This window comes from Ischnura elegans, chromosome 7 (genome assembly GCF_921293095.1).
Source record: "Ischnura elegans chromosome 7, ioIscEleg1.1, whole genome shotgun sequence".
Taxonomy (NCBI): domain Eukaryota; kingdom Metazoa; phylum Arthropoda; class Insecta; order Odonata; family Coenagrionidae; genus Ischnura; species Ischnura elegans.
This window is the reverse complement of record NC_060252.1, coordinates 55297611-55307941: the sequence shown is the minus strand read 5'-3', so window position 1 is coordinate 55307941 and position 10331 is coordinate 55297611.

The window sequence follows — 10331 nt, the reverse complement described above, 5'->3', positions numbered from 1 at the left end:
TTTGCATTTTCATGGTAATTAGGTACACGAAGGCTAGGGACATTGGAATATCTCATAACAGAGTGAGGGAAATAAATAATTAAATTAAATTAAAAATATAAAAAACACGTTTTTTTCCGAAACAGTATGATATGCCCTAAAAAGTAAAAAAAAAATCTTTTAATCACTGGGAGAATGAATCGTGGGTGCAGGTTAGGTTTATCAGAAATGATCGTAGAGGAGCCTGATAGGTGGGTTAGAATAGGCACCTACTCTTTATTCTCCGAGAGTTAAAAAAACTTATTTGCTTACATTTCAGTGTATTTCATGATGTTTAAGAAAAAAGCATGTTATTTTAACGAGAAAAAATATTTTCACCAGTTACTTTTTAGTAATGAATCATGCGATCGATTGAACCCAAGGTCCGTAAAGGTAATCAGGTTCCTCTGAGGACCTTGATTAAACCAGAGCTCGTCATTTGAGTCATCCGTTGAGAAAATTTAAAAATGGAAAAGATGCGTCAGAGGGTAGGTCGGATCAGGATCCTGGAATTTCGTTGAAATTGTTTGCAGTAGTGAATAGTTTTCATTTGTTGATAAAAAAATGCGTGAACGATAAGCCAGGAAAACATTCTTGATCAAATAACTATTTATTTTCTTTTCAAATTAAAGGTCCATCATGCCTAAAGTTGTGCTTAGATTATACTGCCATATCAGGGAAGCCAGTCAATATGTACAGGGACAAACGTAAGCTTAAAGTTCTAGTTCTTGTTTCTGCTGCTTTTCGGAATAGTAATTGCTGTGCTAGTCTTTCCATCTACCACCTTTTTTTAATGTTCCGTTGGGATGCATCTTTGCTTAGTGAGAAAAATCCTGATTTAAGCAAACGCGAAGAATTTCATATCTAAATAAATACAGGAAAATTTCCACGATTATTAAATATATTAGGACCTAGTTTTCAATGTTATTACAGCATCCTCAAGACAATGTTACTACATCGCCTTGAAGATGATTTAGTTCCATTGAAACCAAAGTCGCAATAAATTTTACAGTCGTGGGAAAATGCAAATATTTATTTCAATACGGAGAAATTCCTCTACAGCACGCTTGAATCTTCGGATTTCATGACAAGAACTTCGATCTCCTGAGAATTTTCATCCATGGGAAATATCAGAAAATCATTGGCAAAATAGTTTGCATAAGATTTCCATATGATATTTAGGTTTTTTGCCGTTGCGGTCCAGTGGCGTGATAGGGCAACCGGCTGGGATGAGATTCAGGTATTCATCGGACATGCGATGCACAGGAATAGCTGCTTACTTTTTCACCAGCTCCGTGCGAATGTCAAGACTTCCAGCAGGAACTCATCGTAATCTCGTTACGTCGGATTCACTTCCTAACCAGTTTTTTTCGTGACCTTCAAAAATGGTATCGGTCTGAATCCTCCGTGGGTCCACCTTCTTTACGACTTTTTTTACCATCTTGATTCTCGGTGACCTTACATTCCTAATCTGCTTATAGTATCCATGAGCAACTTGATTCTGAGGGGAAGGGCATGGGAGCACCTAATGAAAGGTCAAAGGTTGTGTCGTCTCCCAAGCGTCTCTTTTTGGGGCCTTGGCTATTGGCTAAGACGTTGGCCGAATAGTTTCGAAAACCATGTGCAAATGATGGAGCCTTGAATGGAGACGATGATCCTGATAAACCATCTATCTGAATTCCTCTGACATAATATTTCTCTCATCCGTCATCTTCTTCTCAATCCTCCGATAAGCCTCTCGATTTTCGATGTTTATTTTTTCGAGTTTGGAAGGTAGGACACGTTATATATTCACCTCCTGTGGCTCATCCCGGAGAAATCAATAGTTTCTTCATTGTTGTGTTTCACGTAGACCATAAGTGTTTCGTCACTCACGAGATACAAGAAAGCCAGAGATTTTCATGGTTTTACGATTTTGCTGCGAATGACGTCATCTAAAACGTTGTTCTTATATACTCAGCTTTTATAAGTTGTTAGTGATATTTGTCATATTTTTTGAGCATATTGCAAGGACTTCGATGAAAAAGTCGGCATGTTATATTTGTCTGAAACAATCTTTGAACGAGAGCTTTGAGAGTGTATCAACAATACGATTGTGCAATTTCACACATTTTGAGATTAATTGTTTCAGACAATTATAATCGCACAGTTTCGTCCAACATCAATTATTTAAATTCCAAAAAAATGCAGAGTATTAAATAGAATGCCGAAAAGGCTGGGTACCCAAGAAAAACCGTTTTCTCGGGCATATCAAAGTGCATAAAAAAATGTTTGAGTTGCCATAGCTCAGTAACTAAGGAGTTGCGACCCATTTTTATGGACATAAAATGCTTAAAACATTGTCCCCTACTACCTGAAGTATTGCAGATTCCTCCTGAAACACTATGTATATATTTAGTGTATTCCAAGGAAATGGATTATTCACTTACAGCCATCTATCATAATATTAGTCTCAGGACGCGGCCATCTACCGATCTTCATCTTTTATTCTTTTGATCAAGGATGGTATTCATAAAAAATTTTAATCCATTTTGCGTCATAATTTACTGAAAGCACGTAGCGTCGTGCAGCTTGCTTTTTTAGACTCGATTATGTAATAATCGTTTAGCTGGGCGCCTTTCTAATAACATATTTTGTGCCTTACATGGAGTGATATTCTAGTTTCATCACTACTTTATATGCTTCTTAAAAATCACATACTACATTGTTTATTTATATGACGAGTTTGGCCATTTTGTCCAACTAAATGTCCGCGATAGTAAAATGAAGTCGGCCGACATATATCTTATCTCCTTAAATCTTTTAGGGCTTAGAATATTGCTCATCATTTCTCACGTTTAAAGCTGCCTCTTTCATAAAATTAAAACACCGATCCGGGAATAAAATCTTGAAAATGTATTGCTCTATGTTTTTAAATAACTTCCTTGATTTACTCAGGCATGAGTTTTCAAAAATTTTGTCTATATCATTAAAATTTACACGAGGAATATTTTTGAAGTTCAGATACTACTCAGGTTCTGTTGTTTGCTTTATGAAAAAATAATTATTTTTGAGGATGTCGTGGAACTAAAATTAATTATCTGGCTAATTATAACGTTGAATTCATAGATAAACGTTACTTAGGATTAAATGTGCAAATAAATATGAATTATCTACACAGTATGAATTACTGATCTTTGAAATTGATAAATAATCAAAAGCGGCTAAAACGACGGTTGTCGAGCGCATTGATTCATTTTGACGAGATGTGATCTTCAGACTTCTCGAGGTACTGCTGTTTGGACTGAAAAGTAATCATAAAATAAGTATTAAAATAGTATTTAAGTGAACTTTAACTACTTTGTTTTCATAAAAGAAGCGTCACCAATGACCCAACTGGCTACTCAGCTCGCCATTAGTAATTAATTACTTTGACTCGTCAATAGATTTCCCAGCTAATAGTTGAAAAATAATATTTCTCCTTGCTTCTCAGAGACATGCTCTGATTTGATGTTCTGATCCTATAAATGGCTATTCTTATCTTGTCGCGGTGTGTGAATGCAAAACTCATACGACTGTTTGGAGGCAGCTTTTCTTGCTACGCTGGATTCTCTCGCTACCACATTCCCACGCTTTCAACCTAGGTATCGTGCAAGCTTTGCAACATATTCCCTGACGTGGAATAAATCTCAGCCGTCTAGATTTTATTGCGTTGCCTGTTAGAACCGTGCTCGCTGCTCGGACGTGGATGGAAGGAATAGTGAATGATCGAAGTAATAGGTAACCTTTCCAGTGGAATTCGTCAGGCAACTGTCCTGAGTGACGCAAGTGGGACTGTGGGTAGCTCGTTGCTCTAACCTTACGGTCAGTTTAGATCAGTAGGAATGGTGATATCATGAATCTAGCAGTAGTAATGGACCATAATGGAGTTATGGGTGGTGTGATAGGATGGATCAAAATCTGACGTATTATCCAGTAATCAAGAAGAGGGGTCGCAAAAAATAATAATGATGATAATATTATTCGACACAAAATTACAATTTTTATTAATGCATACGTATTTAGGAAGATAGTACCCAATTAGAATTAAGACTCGGTTTTGGGGTCACCGTCTCGTTTTACATTTGGAATGTTTTGGATGCGATGCGATGATACGATGATATTTGAACAAAAGTGTTTCAATGATGACAATTATAAGTGAAATCCACATGATGAACAAACGCATTTGCATTTTCATGTGAATAATACATATAATACATGCAAGCTCTAAACTATGACAGTTGACATTGCTCTGGTCTACCTCATTTCATACATTATCTAATAGAATTCGATACATCATTGAAGGTAAACAACCAATTTCTTTCGCTTTTGCATTATTTGCATCAGTTATAAATTTAGGCAAGGCGCAATATATTTGGGGTACCAGGAATTGGAAACTTTTCTTTAAGATTTCTGTTTTAAGGTCTGAGTACATATACTGCGTTAAAACGACAGGGGTCATTTTGTCTTGGTGAATTCTTTTCACCACCTTCATTATAGAATACCCTATGGACCATGTAGAAAAATAAATGCCTCAATACTAAGAAAAAAATATCATTTATGTACTTGGTCAGGCAATTTGGAATTCGTATGTACTGTATACGAAGATGAATGGTCCAAAGACACATGTGGAATACAGAATGGAGTTGATGCAGGAACTAATTGAAAAGTACCACAGAGAGACATTATATGCCAAAGGGACTATGTTCTTCGAAGAAACCGAGCCTTCTAAGGCTAATTGGGTGGCTCTTCCCTGAATATATCCCACCTACAAAAAAGAGAAAAATCAAGCTAGACAATGCGCTATTTGATGTTCAAGACGAGACGGTAAAAATAAAAAAAATTCAACAGGAGATAAGATTTTTCTTCCGAGATTGTGACGTTGGTTCTCTGTGAATCTAATTTACTTCATTATCATTCAAATCGATAAAAAATGGCTTCTTTTGCAATTTTTAATATTAGCCTGTCTTAAGGGCTTTATTAAACGAAGTGGACAGGCTTCGATGCCAAGCAACGTATCTGACGACGTGACTGGCTACTAAACTCAGTGACCAGTTGTCACCTGCACATTCTAAGTAGCCAGTGGCTACGGGGCTCGGTAGCTTCATCGCGAGCCATTATCATGTCATGCCTTACTTAACTGCAGCAGTGATTTAAGTGCGGGAAATCAATTAAAAATATCACATAAAACATTCTGAAATGGCTTCTTAGCAAGACAAATATCCCAGATGCAAACATAAACAATTTTCAAATGGGTTACGCTTGTGGGCATAGGTCAAGCGAGTTGAATAACTCATATTTTAGAAAGTACAACACAAAGAAAATCTACTAGAGATATTTTCCATTAAAATAAGTGAGAAAATAGTTTACTGTGGCGCGTGAAGCACTTGCATATAAAATATTTGAAATTGAAACCTAAATTGTTGCAATATATGTTATTAACAAAATAAGTTCTTTTTTGTACATGTATAATGTGGTTACAGGGCCCGGGTGGAGTTCGGAAAGGCGTTGCCAAAATTGCGTTTATGTTTGATGTAACTGTTTTTTTTTCTTGGCGTAAGTGTACGTTATAACCTATTGTGAATAAAAGATTTTTTCCTGCGTGTACTAACATAAATAACATACGGAAAAAGTTTGAAATTCTAATGGTAGTTTTACGGGTTTTCTGAAAAATTATTTGTTTAAACATTCAATATAAGCACACAAAAAACAGAAAAATAATTTTATTTTATAACTTGTACTATTGAAAATTTTCACTATCTTCAAATAAAAAAAACCTGTCTTTATCCAATAATATCTTCATGAGAACTCATCAGTTAAACTGTTAAAAAAAGTGCTCTTGAGATTTAGCATGGAAATAACTGAGCCAATGCGTTCGATATCATCGAGGAATGTCGTTAGACGATTATCAGCACCCATCCAAGCAAAGATCGTTAATATGAACATGTTTTGCCCATTCTCTTTCATAATGGCTGTTTGTAAACGATCAAAATTCTTGGTTTATTTCCTCAATACTATACTTCACACTTTCCAATCTTAGTCTTCCTTGAGGACTTTGTCTATAATTTTCACCGTGATGATAGTCATCATGGGGATAATAGTTAAACTCTCGAAAAATTGTATTTATATTTCTCATAATACCCGTTTAGTATAGGTTTGACTTAAAAGATATTTACTAGGCTTAGTTTCGTTGTTGGCCGTGGTAATTTTTGCTGTGTAATCTGATTTTCTCCCATATTAGCTCATGCAATGCACTGTGTAGTAGTGATACTCAATTATATTGTGCCTGATGTGGCTTTTGCTGATGATATTGTGCCTGTCTGTGTTTCGTTATTACCATTTAAAATGATCGATCGCTATTTTTCACCTCCTTAAAAATTTTCGAGTGCGGTTTTTTGCGGAATAATTTTTGGACGCTTGTTTTGGAAACATTACCAAATCATCAAATAATGATTTAACTATAATTTTTCATTCCCATAGACTGCTAAAAATATGGTAATTATATTATTTACAAAAATAAGTATCTGATAGTGGGTAGTAGCGGGATAGTGGGGGTAAGAATGAAAGCTATATAACCAAAACGGTAGTAATAAAATGGGTGGATTGAGTATACATGCATTTACCTGTGACATAATTCGCATATGTTATTGGAAGTTTTCTGTGACAATGCATGAATCACAACGCTAAAGTGGTAACTAAATTCATCATCATTTGTCCATGATATTAAGATTGGCTAGACGCAGCTCTCCACTCAATGCTACTATCAGATTATCTTTTCACACCTACGTATTTCTTCTCCTTCACATCTTTCTTTACTTGCTCCTTATTTATTTCGAGGCTTTCCTTATCGGTTCTTGTCCCTCGACGATTGTCGTCATCAGCCCATCAGGGGCCTTATTCAGGAACAAATCGGAAATGTCGCCTCGACAATGATAAGCCGTCGAGGCGACAATGTCGAGGATCAGGAAATCGCGTTCCGTGCTATTCACGAAGCGAAAATCGAGGACTCGATGAATTTAAAAGGTGGGCTAAATTCACGCTTGTGACGTCATGGATTATCGAGGGATTGATATTCGATGCTCTTCTTTTTCCCAAGACTTCTCGCTCGAACTTCAATTGGATTCCGAAAAGAGAAGTAAGTCTGAATGTTTTTCCGCTGATATTCAATGATTAGGGAAACCAATTGAAACACATTTTCATAGATTTTGGATGAATGGTTGATTGTTTCAAACATAATAATTGGGGTAGTTATTATAAACTAGTGTTGACGTACATTTTTTCTTATATAAGAAAATGATGCGTGTTATTCAACTTTCTCACCCCAATGCTTGATAATCTTTGCGAACTTTACCGTAACTTTGTATATTGTAAGCATCAACGATTTTCCTCAAATGCAAAGTAATAGAATAAGTTCTTCAACAAGGTTTTAGGTAAATATGTGGACCTAATTACCAATATATTATACAGAATAAGACGTAGCGATATCATATAATAGTTACAAACTAGTTCATTAGAACTAAAATTAGCTAAACATGAATTAAATGCACATTAATTGATGCGCACTTTTACATTTTACTCGGTGAGAGTCGAGTGACAAGAGTATGAGTCTCCTAAAGGCACATCTAGAATAAGCAGAGGGAGATGCCTCATATGGGAGCACCCAGTGGCAGTTCCAATTAACTCCTTTAAAATATTTGTGGTTTCAACTGAATCCCACCTACTTCTATTCCAAATCCCTGTAAATTTTGAATTTATCCAAAGCCATATACGTATTAGCAGTTGCAAATACAATTACCAAGCACATTGAAATATAACCATTGGCTTCAACCTTAAAAACGTTCCCAGCAGAAGAGAATCATTCCCCTGCAGCCCTTCCTTACCCAAATCCTCCAAGTGCCATATAAGGGCCAGAGAAAGGAAGCAGCTATCTACACATTGTAGGAAATATTAATTACAGATATAATAGGTAAATAGGGGACAAAAATATCTCTAATTACTTGGCTGCTATTGCAATAGAATTATTGTCATGTTGCCTTACAACTCATGAACAATCATTAGTTAATATTATTATGTATTTTTGTATCAAGGCATAATCCAAGAACAATCTATGATTGAGATATTAGATAATACATGACGTTATAACATTTTTTTAAGGCACTGGGGGTAATAATTACATGAAAAACTTCAGATTATTATAGAACATGGCTATTATTTTTGCAGATGGTTTTCCAATTATAATGGGTATGACATCAAAAGAAAGGGCATAGCAGAGCAAGGCAAAGGTTACAGCTGTAACTAGTTTGGCAGACACTATGAAAGAAATATCAGTACATATTATGATGACCTGCCACATGGTATAGGATGCCAGTGAAAAGTGTGCGATTTTAATTCAATATTAAATGTAATGCATCCAACTTCATGAAAAATGAAATGAAATTCCTCCAGCAAATTTTGTTCTCATTAAAATCAATATTTTAAAGCATTCCTAGGTAAAAGATTATGCTGGGAGCAGGGTTGAATGCAGAATATCAATAAAATCATCAACAGGGAAGAGAGATTCTGAGGACAGTGAAATATTTAACTGAGGCCTTGGTGTGGGAGGTTGTATATGATACCCCTAGCCCACCATACTTCCACCCCTAGTGGGCAGGTGGGAAGGGACCATCTTTCTTCGCTTGTGCTGGGACAAGTACTTGTCTACAAACACAGATAGTCAAGCCCAGATAAAGTAGTAATTAGGCATAAAATATGATTCTTCATCACAAATTGCTCCTAGCTTTGGCGAGTAAAGAAGTATGTTGTTCTTCTGAGGGACCCTCAGAGTTTTCAACTTTAATTGATGAGATTAACTGAGTGAACTATAAATAATTAATTTACCTGCATGTGGAAATAAGATAAATGAGTGTAGAAGATTGTTTAAATAATATCATTATAAATTCATATCATAACATTGAAATTTACATTCATCTTTTAATCATAAAAGGTTAAATTATTGATTTTTTGTCACATACGTAGCCAGAGGAGGGCAAAAATGAATTCATTTGTATGTATATCATTTGCTTCAATAAAATATTCTATATGCAAATGTTGTGTTGTTGACAATACCAATCCCAATTTCTGCAAAAAGATAGTCTCTTAATGATCTAATAATAATGATAACACCTTACCCTGCTATGACTATTCTATTAGTTTTATGACTACATTAGGTAAATATGTGGACCTAACCTGTAAATCGCATGCATTTCTCAAAAGCCTTTTTTTTTAAACCTTTGGTAAGTTTTCATTATCACATAATGGTATATTTTAATGGCTATAGAGACATCAGGCTCATGATTTCACGAAATAAATTTTATTGTAATTTTCTTATATGCGTCTATTTTCCAAAAGAAAATGATGTAATTGCAATGCATGAACAGTCAATTAATATCCCTTGTAAATATTATTAAGTATGGTCTAACTATCAATCCGTAATATTATTCCTTTTCACCCGTTTGTGCCTCATGAATTAACTCTCTTTCTTGGATAATAGGGGGGTTTGGAGCAGGGAGGGGTTTATCATGTCTCTGTATATGCTGAGGGAGAGGTACCCCTCCTCTCACACACATGTTATGTAGTATGCAGCATGCTGTTATTATTCTATCAGCCTTAGAGTAGAGCTATAGTGCAAAAGATGGTGTTTTAAAAGACATCTAAAGCAATTTTGAATTGCTCCAATTCACCTCTCAACAGTGGATCGAGCTTTGTGTTTGTGATGCAAAATTAACTTTAACCTTTACAAAAGGCTGTACTGAAAGCAGAAATGTAATAGTTGTCTGTCCAGAGTGCTGTTAGAACTATATCATTCTATTATTTTTATGTAAGAATTGGTTGAAATAATAATTTATTATCAAGACTTACTCAATTACATGTTCTGACCTAACACCGCTCTCCAATACCCTTCTCATTTCATCGTGAGCTTCACTATGGCCCCAGACATACGAATCATGAGAGCTTCAAGAGAATCTTGAGACACAGTTTAGTATCATAAGGTCACTATCACATATTTATAGAAAGGTGAACACTAATTTTATTCAAGTTGGTGAAAAAATTATCTATATAATGAATTAATCCAGTACATAATGATCTGGGCATACAAAGATTAACTAAATGTTTTCAATCGTGTTATTTATTGAATGGGCATACCCTTCCCTTCTATTTACATATATGTGTTGGTAGAAGGAGCCCTTATAGAAACATGAGTTCCATCAACAAAGCCAACTACTCCAGGGAACCTAGATTCTCTGTAATTCCTGTAA